We start from the raw sequence: 17,342 nt of genomic DNA on the forward strand, positions 1-17,342 counted from the left end.
GTAGAGTAGGCCAGCTCCTGACCCATGTCATAGTGAAGTGTAGTGGTGTTATCTGGGACTGTAGAGTAGGCCAGCTCCTGACCCATGTCATAGTGAAGTGTAGTGGTGTTATCTGGGACTGTAGAGTAGGCCAGCTCCTGACCCATGTCATAGTGAAGTGTAGTGGTGTTATCTGGGACTGTAGAGTAGGCCAGCTCCTGACCCATGTCATATTGAAGTGTAGTGGTGTTATCTGGGACTGTAAAGTAGGCCAGCTCCTGACCCATGTCATATTGAAGTGTAGTGGTGTTATCTGGGACTGTAAAGTGGGCCAGCTCCTGACCCATGTCATATTGAAGTGTAGTGGTCCTATCTGGGACTGTAGAGTAGGCCAGCTCCTGACCCATGTCATATTGAAGTGTAGTGGTGTTATCTGGGACTGTAGAGTAGGCCAGCTCCTGACCCATGTCATATTGAAGTGTAGTGGTGTTATCTGGGACTGTAGAGTAGGCCAGCTCCTGACCCATGTCATATTGAAGTGTAGTGGTGTTATCTGGGACTGTAGAGTAGGCCAGCACCTGATCCATGTCATATTGAAGTGTAGTGGTGTTATCTGGGACTGTAGAGTAGGCCAGCTCCTGACCCATGTCATATTGAAGAGTAGTGGTGTTATCTGGGACTGTAGAGTAGGCCAGCTCCTGACCCATGTCATATTGAAGTGTAGTGGTGTTATCTGGGACTGTAGAGTAGGCCAGCTCCTGACCCATGTCATATTGAAGTGTAGTGGTGTTATCTGGGACTGTAGAGTAGGCCAGCTCCTGACCCATGTCATATTGACGTGTAGTGGTGTTATCTGGGACTGTAGAGTAGGCCAGCTCCTGACCCTTGTCATATTGAAGTGTAGTGGTGTTATCTGGGACTGTAGAGTAGGCCAGCTCCTGACCCATGTCATATTGAAGAGTAGTGGTGTTATCTGGGACTGTAGAGTAGGCCAGCTCCTGACCCATGTCATATTGAAGTGAGGTGGTCCTATCTGGGACTGTAGAGTAGGCCAGCTCCTGACCCATGTCATATTGTAGTGGTGTTATCTGGGACTGTAGAGTAGGCCAGCTCCTGACCCATGTCATATTGAAGTGTAGTGGTGTTATCTGGGACTGTAGAGTAGGCCAGCTCCTGACCCATGTCATAGTGAAGTGTAGTGGTGTTATCTGGGACTGTAGAGTAGGCCAGCTCCTGACCCATGTCATAGTGAAGTGTAGTGGTGTTATCTGGGACTGTAGAGTAGGCCAGCTCCTGACCCATGTCATAGTGAAGTGTAGTGGTGTTATCTGGGACTGTAGAGTAGGCCAGCTCCTGACCCATGTCATATTGAAGTGTAGTGGTGTTATCTGGGACTGTAAAGTAGGCCAGCTCCTGACCCATGTCATAGTGAAGTGTAGTGGTGTTATCTGGGACTGTAGAGTAGGCCAGCTCCTGACCCATGTCATATTGAAGTGTAGTGGTCCTATCTGGGACTGTAGAGTAGGCCAGCTCCTGACCCATGTCATATTGAAGTGTAGTGGTGTTATCTGGGACTGTAGAGTAGGCCAGCTCCTGACCCATGTCATATTGAAGTGTAGTGGTGTTATCTGGGACTGTAGAGTAGGCCAGCACCTGATCCATGTCATATTGAAGTGTAGTGGTGTTATCTGGGACTGTAGAGTAGGCCAGCTCCTGACCCATGTCATATTGAAGTGTAGTGGTGTTATCTGGGACTGTAGAGTAGGCCAGCTCCTGACCCATGTCATATTGAAGTGTAGTGGTGTTATCTGGGACTGTAGAGTAGGCCAGCTCCTGATCCATGTCATATTGAAGTGTAGTGGTGTTATCTGGGACTGTAGAGTAGGCCAGCTCCTGACCCATGTCATATTGAAGTGTAGTGGTGTTATCTGGGACTGTAGAGTAGGCCAGCTCCTGACCCATGTCATATTGATGTGTAGTGACAGGGAGAGCAGTAGACCTAGCTAGCTAGCTAGCAGCTGTATGTGTCACTGTTGATTAAACAGACAGAGAGCAGTAGACCTAGCTAGCTAGCTAGCAGCTGTATGTAAATTGCAGATTGTTGTCCCTAGAATTTTTAAGCAAACAGCTGGAGGCAGGGCTTTCTCCTATAGAGCTCCATTTTTATGGAACGGTCTGCCTACCCATGTCAGAGACGCAAACTCGGTCTCAACCTTTAAGTCTCTACTGAAGACTCATCTCTTCAGTGGGTCATATGATTGAGTGTAGTCTGGCCCAGGAGTGGGAGGGTGAACGGAAAGGCTCTGGAGCAACGAACCACCCTTGCTGTCTCTGCCTGGCCGGTTCCCCTCTTTCCACTGGGATTCTCTGCCTCTAACCCTATTACAGGGGCTGAGTCACTGGCTTTACTGGGGCTCTCTCATGCCGTCCCTGGAGGAGGTGCGTCACCTGAGTGGGTTGAGTCACTGATGTGGTCATCCTGTCTGGGTTGGCGCTCCCCCCCCCCCCTTAAGTTGTGCCGTGGCGGAGGTCTTTGTGGGCTATACTCAGCCTTGTCTCAGGATGGTAAGTTGGTGGTTGAAGATATCCCTCTAGTGGTGTGGGGGCTGTGCTTTGGCAAAGTGGGTGGGGTTATATCCTTCCTGTTTGGCCCTGTCCGGGGGTGTCCTCGGAGTGGGCCACAGTGTCTCCTGACCCCTCCTGTCTCAGCCTCCAGTATTTATGCTGCAGTAGTTTATGTGTCGGGGGGCTAGGGTCAGTTTGTTATATCTGGAGTACTTCTCCTGTCCTATTCGGTGTCCTGTGTGAATCTAAGTGTGCGTTCTCTAATTCTCTCCTTCTCTCTTTCTCTCTCTCGGAGGACCTGAGCCCTAGGACCATGCCCCAGGACTACCTGACATGATGACTCCTTGCTGTCCCCAGTCCACCTGGCTGTGCTGCTGCTCCAGTTTCAACTGTTCTGCCTTATTATTATTCGACCATGCTGATCATTTATGAACATTTGAACATCTTGGCCATGTTCTGTTATAATCTCCACCCGGCACAGCCAGAAGAGGACTGGCCATCCCACATATGCTCTCTCTAATTCTCTCTTTCTTTCTCTCTCTCGGAGGACCTGAGCCCTAGGACCATGCCCCAGGACTACCTGACATGATGACTCCTTGCTGTCCCCAGTCCACCTGACTGTGCTGCTGCTCCAGTTTCAACTATTCTGCCTTATTATTATTCGACCATGCTGGTCATTTATGAACATTTGAACATCTTGACCATGTTTTGTTATAATCTCCACCCGGCACAGCCAGAAGAGGACTGGCCACCCCACATAGCCTGGTTCCTCTCTAGGTTTCTTCCTAGGTTTTGGCCTTTCTAGGGAGTTTTTCCTAGCCACCGTGCTTCTTCACCTGCATTGCTTGCTGTTTGGGGTTTTAGGCTGGGTTTCTGTACAGCACTTTGAGATATCAGCTGATGTACGAAGGGCTATATAAAATAAATTTGATTTGATTTTGATTTGAATTTGATGTATCACTGTTGATTAAACAGACAGAGAGCAGTAGACCTAGCTAGCAGTAGCAGGTCGAGGTGGTCTGGAATCACATTTATATTTAGATCTATATTATAATGTGTGGGGGGGGGGGGATAAATGAAATATAAATGAAGTGACATGATGAGAAATTATATCAGAGTTTTATCCTGACGTAGGAAAGTTTAGCTTAGTTAAAGGGGCAACTCTCTAGTTTTTCACAGAAAGGACACCAGTACAACACTGATATTACCCTGGAATGTCATGGGGAGGACAGCGAGGAGAGGAGAGGAGAGGAGAGGAGAGGAGAGGAGAGGAGAGGAGAGGAGAGGAGAGGAGAGGAGAGGAGAGGAGAGGAGAGGAGAGGAGAGGAGAGGAGAGGAGAGGAGAGGAGAGGAGAGGAGAGCTGAGAGATTAAGGTAGAGGAGAGGTGGGTTACTGTGGAGCACATTAAATATTTGATGAGAAGTCTGTGGAGTCAGGAAAGACTTGGTCAGGCAGGTTAGTTCAACTCTGCTGCTGTGGCTGGGAGGAGCTGGAACACATGATGATGCTGCTGTGGCTGGGAGGAGCTGGAACACATGATGATGCTGCTGCTGCTGTGGCTGGGAGGAGCTGGAACACATGATGATGCTGCTGCTGTGGCTGGGAGGAGCTGGAACACATGATGATGCTGCTGTGGCTGGGAGGAGCTGGAACACATGATGATGCTGCTGCTGCTGTGGCTGGGAGGAGCTGGAACACATGATGATGCTACTGTAGCTGGGAGGAGCTGGAACACATGATGATGCTACTGTAGCTGGGAGGAGCTGGAACACATGATGATGCTGCTGCTGCTGTGGCTGGGAGGAGCTGGAACACATGATGATGCTACTGTAGCTGGGAGGAGCTGGAACACATGATGATGCTACTGTGGCTGGGAGGACCTGGAACACATGATGATGCTGCTGTGGCTGGGAGGAGCTGGAACACATGATGATGCTGCTGCTGCTGTGGCTGGGAGGAGCTGGAACACATGGTGATGCTACTGTAGCTGGGAGGAGCTGGAACACATGATGATGCTACTGCTGCTGGGAGGAGCTGGAACACATGATGATGCTGCTGTGGCTGGGAGGAGCTGGAACACATGATGAAGCTACTGCTGTGGCTGGAAGGAGCTGGAACACATGATGATGCTGCTCTGGCTGAATTACAAGTCATAATGTAAAACAGGGTACCTTTCAGGACCAAGGACAGAGAATTACAAGTCATAATGTAAAACAGGGTACATTTCAGGACCAAGGACAGAGAATTACAAGTCATAATGTAAAACAGGGTACCTTTCAGGACCAAGGACAGAGAATTACAAGTCATAATGTAAAACAGGGTACATTTCAGGACCAAGGACAGAGAATTACAAGTCATAATGTAAAACAGGGTACATTTCAGGACCAAGGACAGAGAATTACAAGTCATAATGTAAAACAGGGTACATTTCAGGACCAAGGACAGAGAATTACAAGTCATAATGTAAAACAGGGTACATTTCAGGACCAAGGACAGAGAATTACAAGTCATAATGTAAAACAGGGTACCTTTCAGTACCCAGAACAGAGAATTACAGCATATAATGTATACCAGTAGTTTCCATCCTTTTTCAGCCCACAGTACCACCGACTGAATGTTGCTCTGCCCAGAGTACCCCTGGAGTAAATCAAATCAAATCAAATCAAATGTATTTATAAAGCCCTTCGTACATCAGCTGATATCTCAAAGTGCTGTACAGAAACCCAGCCTAAAACCCCAAACAACAAGCAATGCAGGTGTAGAAGCACGGTGGCTAGGAAAAACTCCCTAGAAAGGCCAAAACCTAGGAAGAAACCTAGAGAGGAACCAGGCTATGTGGGGTGGCCAGTCCTCTTCTGGCTGTGCCGGGTGGAGATTATAACAGAACATGGCCAAGATGTTCAAATGTTCATAAATGACCAGCATGGTCGAATAATAATAAGGCAGAACAGTTGAAACTGGAGTACCCCCTCTTGTGCATTTTACCAGTAGGCCTATGGTCTCATGAGTCTTCTCAAGTACCCATCTGTGGAAAGGTCAAGTACCCCTGGTTGGGAACGACTGAGTAAACCCTGGTATCTTTCAGCACCATGGACAGTGGACCTGAAGTCACGTACAGTAAAGTAGCCCAGGTACCTTTCAGCACCATGGACAGTGGACCTGAAGTCACATGCAGTAAAGTAACCCTGGTATCTTTCAGCACCATGGACAGTGGACCTGAAGTCACATACAGTAAAGTAACACTGGTATCTTTCAGCACCATGGACAGTGGACCTGATGTCACATACAGTGAAGTAACCCCTGGTATCTTTCAGCACCATGGACAGTGGACCTGAAATCACATACAGTGAAGTAACCCTGGTATCTTTCAGCACCATGGACAGTGGCATGAGGCACCCAAAACCATTATAAGCAGAGAAAATGGCAGAAGGCTAAAAATGACGTGCGTTTGCCTCAAAATGCCATGAATTTTTTCCATGCGGGACATTTCTCCCAACAAGCCTCTTAGATGAGTCCAACGTGTGATAGAGAGCAGTTGAAAGCAGAGACAGGCATGTCACCACCAGAAGGCTGCACGTGGGGGGTATTGATGACGAGCACATGTGTCCAATACCCCGGATCAATAAGAGAAGCGCCTCGAGCCATCATACCGCTAAAGAGTGGCCCGGGAAAACCAATGACATATCTACGGGCCCGTCGCTAGACACGCATATAGAATCTATGAAGAGAACGCCTTCCAAGGACCCTGGATTCTAAAATGTTGTGGTCTAGATTCTAAAATGTTGGGGTCTAGATTCTAAAATGTTGGGGTCTAGATTCTAATTCGTTGGTGTCTAGATTTTAATCCGTTGGGGTCTAGATTCTAATCCGTTGGGGTCTAAATTCTAACCCGTTGGTGAATAGATGCTAATCCGTCGGGGTCTAGATTCTAATCCGTTGGGGTCTAGATTCTAATCCGTTGGGGTCTAGATTCTAATCCATTGGGGTCTAGATTCTAATCCGTTGGGGTCTAGATTCTAATCCATTGGGGTCTAGATTCTAATCCGTTGAGGCCTAGATTCTAAAATGTTGGGGTCTAGATTCTAATCCGTTGGGGTCTAGATTCTAAAATGTTGTGGTCTAGATTCTAAAATGTTGGGTTCTAGATTCTAATCCGTTAGGGTCTAGATTCTAAAATGTTGGGGTCTAGATTCTAAAATGTTGGGGTCTAGATTCTAATCCATTGGGGTCTAGATTCTAATCCGTTGGGGTCTAGATTCTAATCCGTTGTGGTCTAGATTCTAATCCGTTGGGGTCTAGATTCTAATCCGTTGGGGTCTAAATTCTAACCCGTTGGTGAATAGATGCTAATCCGTTGGGGTCTAGATTCTAATCCGTTGGGGTCTAGATTCTAATCCGTTGGGGTCTAGATTCTAATCCATTGGGGTCTAGATTCTAATCCGTTGGGGTCTAGATTCTAATCCATTGGGGTCTAGATTCTAATCCGTTGAGGTCTAGATTCTAAAATGTTGGGGTCTAGATTCTAATCCGTTGGGGTCTAGATTCTAAAATGTTGTGGTCTAGATTCTAAAATGTTGGGGTCTAGATTCTAAAATGTTGGGTTCTAGATTCTAATCCGTTAGGGTCTAGATTCTAAAATGTTGGGGTCTAGATTCTAAAATGTTGGGGTCTAGATTCTAATCCATTGGGGTCTAGATTCTAATCCGTTGGGGTCTAGATTCTAATCCGTTGTGGTCTAGATTCTAATCCGTTGGGGTCTAGATTCTAATCCGTTGGGGTCTAGATTCTAAAATGTTGGGGTATAGATTCTAATCCGTTGGGGTCTAGATTCTAAAATGTTGGGGTCTAGATTCTAAAATGTTGGGTTCTAGATTCTAATCCGTTAGGGTCTAGATTCTAAAATGTTGGGGTCTAGATTCTAATCCGTTGGGGTCTAGATTCTAATCCAGTGGGGTCTAGATTCTAATCCATTGGGGTCTAGATTCTAATCCATTGTGGTCTAGATTCTAATCCGTTGGGGTCTAGATTCTAAAATGTTGGAGTCTAGATTCTAATCCGTTGGGGTCTAGATTCTAATCTGTTGGGGTCTAGATTCTAATCCGTTGGGGTCTAGATTCTAATCCGTTGGGGTCTAGATTCTAATCCGTTGGGGTCTATATTCTAATCCGTTGGGGTCTAGATTCTAATCCGTTGGGGTCCAGATTCTAATCCGTTGGTGTCTAGATTCTAATCCGTTGGGGTCTATATTCTAATCCGTTGGGGTCTAGATTCTAATCCATTGGGGTCTAGATTCTAATCCGTTGGGGTCTAGATTCTAATCCATTGGGGTCTAGATTCTAATCCGTTGGGGTCTAGATTCTAATCCGTTGGGGTCTAGATTCTAATCCGTTGGGGTCTAGATTCTAATCTGTTGGTGTCTAGATTCTAATCTGTTGGGGTCTAGATTCTAAAATGTTGGGGTCTAGATTCTAATCCGTTGGAGTCTAGATGTCTAGATTCTAATCCGTTGGGGTCTAGATGTCTAGATTCTAATCCGTTGGGTTCTAGATTCTAATCCGTTGGTGTCTAGATTCTAATCCGTTGGGGTCTAGATTCTAATCCGTTGGGGTCTAGATTCTAATCCGTTGGGGTCTAGATTCTAATCCGTTGGGGTCTAGATGTCTAGATTCTAATCCGTTGGGGTCTAGATGTCTAGATTCTAATCCGTTGGAGTCTAGATTCTAATCCGTTGGGGTCTAGATGTCTAGATTCTAATCCGTTGGGGTCTAGATGTCTAGATTCTAATCCGTTGGAGTCTAGATTCTAATCCGTTGGGGTCTAGATTCTAATCCGTTGGAGTCTAGATTCTAATCCGTTGGGGTCTAGATTCTAATCCGTTGGGGTCTAGATTCTAATCCGTTGGTGTCTAGATTCTAATCCGTTGGGGTCTAGATTCTAATCCGTTGGGGTCTAGATTCTAATCCGTTGGGGTCTAGATTATAATCCGTTGGGGTCTAGATGTCTAGATTATAATCCGTTGGGGTCTAGTAAAACGAAAAACTAAAACACAGATTTCCATTAATAGGCTAGAGTATTGCAACCACGAAATAGACTGTCAAAAAAAGCAATCGGAGATACAATCGGTGCCGTTTTAACCTTAGCTTATATGTCATGTTTATTCAATGGTAATTGGAATATGTTTTGTGTGACATGGGACAAAGGGAAGGTTGGAAGGAAGGCGACACTGTTGTAGCGTGTGGAGTGTGTCAATCTGAATGACATTTCGAGGGCCAAATGGAATCGAATCCCAGCTGATTCTGTTTGGAGTGTGTGTGTGTGTGTATGTGTGTGTGTGTGTGTGTGTGTGTGTGTGTGTGTGTGTGTGTGTGTGTGTGTGTGTGTGTGTGTGTGTGTGTGTGTGTGTGTGTGTGTGTGTGTGTGTGTGTGTGTGTGTGTGTGTGTGTGTGTGTGTGTGTGTGTGTGTGTGACCTGGATTTTTCTCTTCGTTTTCTCTAAAAGATTGTGTGTAGCCCTAGCCTATATCTCCGTCATTGAGATTCACACGTCTAGCTGGTCCACGGTTTCATATTCATGGTTCCTCAGCTGGTGTCATCCAGGGCTATATACTATATAGAACCTTCTGTCATCATCCTATCCTTCCCCCGCGTCGGCATCTCAGTAAACGGGGAGAGGTCAGAGCCTCCAGATCAAATATTTTTCTTCCTAAATGACGGATTTATTAGACAAATAAATTGTTCGTATGACTGTGAACCCCCGGGTGATTGAACTGTGCCGCTGTGTCAACAACGTCACCACGTCCACAGGAGCCCTGGACGGTGGTGGATTACCCAGGACAAATACAAGCAGGGGAAATGAATACAGATCTAGAGGACATACTTCTCAACCCCCCTGCTTGACATCACTTCCTGGAGGCCCTCCTTCATGGTCATTGTTATAACCAATATAGAGACCTTGGTGGGGGTGATTCACTTCATTCTGCTGCATATGAGAAATAACAGACAATCATAATACCAATCAAATTCATTTTGGCCCTTTGGAGGTAAATGTATTGCATGTATTTATTGCCTATATGGGAATATAGGCAACTTTTCAAAAGGCTTTTTTTTTTCTCCTGATCTTAAATAGCCTTTATATAAAAGGCCTTTATTCAAGAGGAAACACCGCCGTTACTTGTCTCCTCAAACTAGATGTGGAAAAAAAACGTGTTCAATAGTTGCCTACATTTCCAAATTGTTCTGGAGTCTGGATGCTGTTTTTGTATATTTATTTTCATTTTTTTTAGTTTAGTAGCGAGAGCACTATAATTACCGTGATCTAATCCGTCTTAACTTGGGATCGTCACCGCAGCTATAACGTTCTGCGTTGTTCCCAACTCCCCATCGCTCACAGCTCCCTCTCAGCTATTGTACAAAGTCATGAGCTCGTAAATCTAAAGTGCCCCGCACGGCGTTTCCATACATAAAGGACTGTGGCACCGTGGAATCATTATTTCGGATTGTCACGTGGTGTCAGAGGGGCCTCCTCCTCATCTCGTCTGTCAGGAATCCAATTTCACTTTATTTACATCCACGGGCTAGATTAATTACTCTCGCGATAGTATAGCCTAAAGGAGTTAATTTATGAGATCTATGGTAACTCAAGACACATTATATGGGGAGAGGTGCGGGGTGGATATTAGGGTGATTTTGTGTTTGACGAGAGAGGAGGAAGGGGGAGAGAGTGAAAAACATGCATTAGTACACAATTATGGTTCCATATAGACTTTTTTTTGTGATGTGCAGATTACTCAAATTATAACGCAATAACTATTGAAATAAATCCATCATTTTGTAGGCTATATCGACAGTTATTATATGTTAATATCTATTTTATTCTGAGTTAGTATAGCCCCTGTGACGGCTTTATCTATCGTCTTCCTATATTTCTCCAGTAGATGTAGGTTATTATCTTTTCTGTTTCCTTCCTTGTTCTTTTTTCTTCCTTTTCTGTCGAGTAATTTTGTCTTAACGCAAGGTCAAACCAGCCACTAGGAAATAGAAGCATTTCTCCCCCGGTTTATCCCCGGTGCAAGTAGAGGTAGAGCGAGCCTAGAACCTCTCTCGCTCCTTTCTTCACGTGCATCATAATCACACCGTGACTGCCAACGACGGGGTTTGAGTTCTCTAAAAAACCACTCAACACCTCGACAGACGGACTTTTAACGGTTACAAAAGCAATATTTGGTTTCAGTCGATCATAGAAAATAATATACTGTGATTCCTACCAGTTTCGTACAATGCGTCCCCTCAAAATCAAAGGAGAGAAAAGCAAAATAATGAGAGAGAAAAAACATGACGCTTTTAAATCCATGTCTGATTTTTTATTTGGCATTTGTGTCGCCATTACTGGTGCTATAGTAGTTATTATTGGTTTAACTGGAATGGATATTGTTTAATAAGTTGTTGTTTTTTAATACGAAACATCTTCTTGATTAATAGATATACACGTGGCCAACCTGGTTGACATATGGTGCTGCGGCAGCTGAGGCCGGTAGTAAACCGGGCCAGTACCTTCCGGCATCCCCTACGGTCATTAACATATTAGGAGCTTTAGTTCCGTCAGACACCGGGACTTCATCTCGAGCCCCTGCCTGGCCGGTCGGTCGGTCTGAGGAGAGCAGAGCAACAACAAAAAAAAGACAGCCCCCCCCCCCCCCCCCCCCCCCCCGAGCTGTTTGATATAGCCTTTCAATAATGCATTACTCTTCAATCTGCAATGGAGCTGTTCGCCAGGCTGAATTATTGCAGTTGCGTGAGGTGCAGGCTGCATGGCGCGGTGTTCTGCCCGAGTGGAGTGGCACGAGCTGTAGAGACGGGCTTCTTCTATATGAACAATAAATAATACAAGATAATGAGCGTTTTTACTTGACAAGGATTCCAACAAAATTGTAAAAGAGAAAAGGGTCAATAAGACATTTGCATCTTCAGCCTTTATACTGACTTGGTCCAAAAGCAAAAAACGAATTTCTTCATAACAAAAAAAACGAATAGTGCAAAATTATAGGTTAAACTCACTAGTTCAAATGACTAGCCAACTAACTACAAGACAGAAACATAACCCATAATATTCCAAATACAATGTTTAAAACTTTAAATAAATTAACACAACTTTTTTATTAGTTTTTGTTATTATAAAAGTTGTACAACATCCACTGTGTTGTATATAAAACAACACGCAAACAGAGATTGTGGTTCTTCAGTTTGTTTGCGTCGCTATGAAAGTACGACGCGTACTTTCAGAATGGAACTGCGACCCAGTGCAGTACTAGGTTATACACTCGACAGCTATTTACAGTTTCTTTCCTTCTACCTGGTGTTGTTTAAAACAAAATTGAATTACATCGACAAAAAAATAAAAATAATAATAATAGACGTTTTATATCAAGTAAATTAGTACAACTCTAAATTCGTTTCGGCATTGCACTCAATATAAAGAGTCATCCTTTTACTCACGTTACAGTGTTCCTTCTCTCCTCTCTTAGCCAAAAGCCAAACAAAAGTAATAAACGCGTTTTTCTAGTCTACAGCCGAGACTAGTGCTTTCATCTGACGGCTTCCCGAAACCCCACTAGCTGTCTGACGGCTCCCCGAAACCCCACCAGCTGTCGGAAAATATTGCATTTTATATCAGCAAACCACGATTAATATTGCATCACCTGCATTTAGAATTTCGTTTTTCTAAACGCAGTGGGAAAGTAGAGCCTTCAAACTATATCCTCCAATATCTTGTGGTATAAATATTCGAAGAGAGGACAAGGTCAAGTCTTTGGTCAATGTGAATAAACACAGCATCAGTTTAAATTGGGTTATTATTTTTTTTTCATTCGCTTTTTTGATGTCAGTCAGATGGAGCCGCCGTACTACTAACGTTCTTTTGGAATTATTCTGACACTGCTTGGAGACGGGCGCGAGGTCTCTGGCTTCATTAAATGTTTATTGTCACTTCTTCTTCACTGTGGTTAGAAAATAAGGCATCTCGTTGATCTGCGAGGAGATCTCTGGTTCAACAATGTTGCCGTAGAAACGTAATGCTACATTTACAATGACTTAGTAGGCCTTTAACACCGGAGACTTGATCCACCTCGTCTGAAGACAAATGGTTTTGAGTTTTTTTTTCTTCTGTATACAGTAACATATTATAGAAATAGCATTGATTTGCATAGGACAGGCCTAAGTGAATGAACATATGTAAAACACCACAGAACCATGTTATCAATTATTAGGTTAATGTATTGATCCATTTGTTTACATATTAGCTAAATGTGGTTCAAAGACGTGTGTATGTGTTGGGTCTACAGGCCAGGTCTACATTAACGAGCTCTGATGATAATTACTCACGTTTTTAATTAGAGTCTCTGTTGTACTCCGCTTATTAATTTTTCCAATTCTCAGTTTATGAATTATTTAAGGAACCCAATTGTGTGTATTTCAATTAACTGGTATCTTGTGTGAAATATGAATTGTAATTTCTTTTATTACAGTATAATCATGTAGGCTGTTATTATCATTATTATTATTATCATTGTAATTATTATTATTATTATTATAATGGTTATTATTATCGTTATTATAATTGTTATTATTATTATCACAATGTATGCTATTATTATCATTGTTATTATTATTATTATAATTATTATTATTATTATCATTATAATTATGATTATTATAATTCATATTATTATTGTCGTTATAATTCATATTATTATTATTATCATTTATATTATTATTATCATTAGACTATTGGTATAATTATAATTATTATTACACTATTATTATTGTTGTTATTATAATTATTATTATCATAATTATTCATATGCTATTACTGTGGTTTGCACCAATGACATAGTTCATTCTACAAAAATCTATCCGAATAGAATTTGTGATTCTAAAATAATATTCCCTTGTGCGGATTCCATTTAATTGTAACAGACAAATCAATACCATCTATGATGTAGAATGACGTGAAAAAAAAAGAATTGAGCTAGTGTGTAGTAGTATTGTGTGTAGTAGATCTGATGCTTAATAACTGAGCTCCGGGACTCAGACAGACAACAACAAGGAGGTTATATCAAATATTAATACACAGACGGCCATGTTAGAAAATAGAGAAATAGACCTATACACTACACTACACCACGAAGCAGAGGGCAGTAAGTAGATAGATTCACTGTAAACCTCAGTGTCTGGGCGTCGAACATATAAACACCCTTCTAGAACCCTATTTAAACCCATCCCGTGTTTCCTGGTTTGACAGTACAGACCATATGGTGATGGTTGGCGTAGTGACAGATGCTACAGTAATCGTTGTATTACAGAGCTAATGGTACTGATAGTCATTAGAGATTATGATGGTGAGGAGGAGGAGGAGGAGGAGGAGGAGAGAAGGAGGGGAGAAAGAGAGAGGGGGGGGGTCGTTTATCATTGGGCTAATCATTATCAAGTTCAATTCTTCTGGTGTCAAATTCGGGTCCAACTTTTGACTGGTGAAACGGATTGTGTTTGAGGTCAAAAGATAGAAAAGTGTCCTCTCTTATGGGGCCATCTGTCCTGTCTGTTTCGTTTTGAAAATGACAGGACACCAATAGGTATGACATTATGTGTCGCCTATAACTTTTCTATTGAATAGCCAGTATGACTCAGGACGTTGTTATTCGTGATAACAGTTGGGTTCACTGTGTACACTTTAAATTGACGAGCTGGTCGGACAAGTATGTCACATCCGGTCTAAATCAGTGGCAGCACTATGAACGATCATTGTCTGCACAGACTGATGACACAGCAACAATCTGCTTTATTCGCTTGTAAAATACTTTTTATGTGTTGTGTTATTGAAAGTTTCTAACAATGGATGAGAGAGAGGTTCATTTCATGTGATAGGCTTATAGGAGAAGTCCGAACAATACTACAACTGCTACCGCTACTGCTACTACTACTAATGCTACTAATACTACTGCTACTACTACTACTACTACTACTACTACTACTACTACTACTACTACTGCTACTACTACTACTGCTACTACTACTACTACTGCTACTGATACTACTACTACTACTACTACTACTACTACTGATACTACTACTACTACTACTACTGATACTACTACTGCTATTACTAATGCTACTAATACTACTGCTACTACTACTACTACTACTACTGATACTACTGCTGCTACTACTACTACTACTGATACTACTGCTACTACTACTGATACTACTACTACTACTACTACTACTGATACTACTGCTACTACTACTACTACTAATACTACTGCTACTACTACTACTACTACTGCTACTACTGCTACTACTACTACTACTACTACTACTACTGCTACTACTACTACTACTACTACTACTGCTACTACTACTACTACTACTACTGATACTACTACTACTACTACTGATACTACTACTGCTATTACTAATGCTACTAATACTACTGCTACTACTACTACTACTACTACTGAAACTACTGCTGCTACTAATTCTACTACTGATACTACTGATACTACTACTGATACTACTACTACTACTACTACTACTGATACTACTGCTACTACTACTACTATTACTACTGATACTACTACTGCTACTACTACTGATACTACTACTGCTACTACTACTACTACTACTACTACTGCTACTACTACTAATACTACTAATACTACTGCTACTACTACTACTACTACTACTACTGATACTACTGCTGCTACTACTACTACTACTGATACTACTGCTACAACTACTACTACTACTACTGATACTACTGCTGCTACTACTACTACTACTGCTGATACTACTGCTGCTACTACTAATACTACTAATACTACTGCTACTACTACTACTACTACTACTGATACTACTGCTGCTACTACTACTACTACTGATACTACTGCTACAACTACTACTACTACTACTGATACTACTGCTGCTACTACTACTACTACTGCTGATACTACTGCTACAACTACTACTACTACTACTGATACTACTGCTGCTACTACTACTACTACTACTGATACTACTACTACTACTACTACTACTGATACTACTGCTACTACTACTACTACTACTACTGATACTACTGCTGCTACTACTACTACTACTGATACTACTGCTACAACTACTACTACTACTACTGATACTACTGCTACTGCTACTACTACTACTACTAATACTACTACTACTGCTACTCCTACTACTACTACAACTGCTACTGATACTACTAATACTACTACTACTACTACTAATTCTGCTACTACTACTACAACTGCTACTGCTACTGATACTACTACTACTAATACTACTACTACTACTACTACTACTACTACTGACAGTACTACTACTACTACTACTGCTACTGCTACTACTACTACTACTACTAATAATAATACTGCTACTGCTACTACTAATACTACTGCTACTGCTACTACTGCTACTGCTACTACTACTAATACTACTGCTACTGCTACTACTAATACTACTGCTACTGCTACTACTGCTACTGCTACTACTACTAATACTACTGCTACTGCTACTGCTACTGCTACTACTACTACTATTGCTACTAATACTACTGCTACTACTACTACTACTGATACTACTGCTACAACTACTACTACTACTACTGATACTACTGCTGCTACTACTACTACTGCTGATACTACTGCTGCTACTACTACTACTACTGATACTACTGCTACTGCTACTACTACTACTACTAATACTACTACTACTGCTACTCCTACTACTACTACAACTGCTACTGATACTACTAATACTACTACTACTACTACTACTACTACTACTACTACTACTACTGATACTACTACTACTACTACTAATTCTGCTACTACTACTACAACTGCTACTGCTACTGATACTACTACTACTAATACTACTACTACTACTACTACTGACAGTACTACTACTACTACTACTGCTACTGCTACTACTACTACTACTACTAATACTACTGCTACTGCTACTACTACTACTAATACTACTGCTACTGCTACTACTGCTACTGCTACTACTACTAATACTACTGCTACTGCTACTGCTACTGCTACTACTGCTACTACTGCTACTAATACTACTGCTACTACTACTACTAATACTGTTACTACTGCTACTACTACTGCTACTACTACTACTAATACTGCTACTGCTAATGCTACTACTACTGCTACTGATACTAATGCTACTGATGCTACTACTGCTACTACTACTACTACTACTAATACTACTGCACTGCTACTACTACTACTACTGCTAGTACTACTGCTACTGACACTACTACTACTACTACTACTACTACTGCTACGGATTCTACTACTACTACTACTACTACTACTGCTACTGATTCTACTACTACTAGTAATACTGATACTACTACTATTACTACTGCTACTGATACTACTACTACTGATACCACTACTACTGCTACTACTACTAATACTGCTCCTACTTCTACTCATACTACAGATACTACTGCTACTACTACTAATACTACTACTTCTAATACTGCTACTACTACTACGGCTGCTACTGATACTACTGCTACTGATACTACTACTACTGCTACTACTACTACTACTGCTACTACTACTACTAGTGCTACTACTACTACTACTGCTACTACTGCTCCTACTTCTACTCATACTACAGATACTACTGCTACTACTACTAATACTACTACTTCTAATACTGCTACTACTACTACGGCTGCTACTGATACTACTGCTACTGAT

Source organism: Oncorhynchus mykiss, chromosome 7, assembly GCF_013265735.2.
Source record: "Oncorhynchus mykiss isolate Arlee chromosome 7, USDA_OmykA_1.1, whole genome shotgun sequence".
In the NCBI taxonomy this organism is placed as follows: Eukaryota; Metazoa; Chordata; class Actinopteri; order Salmoniformes; family Salmonidae; genus Oncorhynchus; species Oncorhynchus mykiss.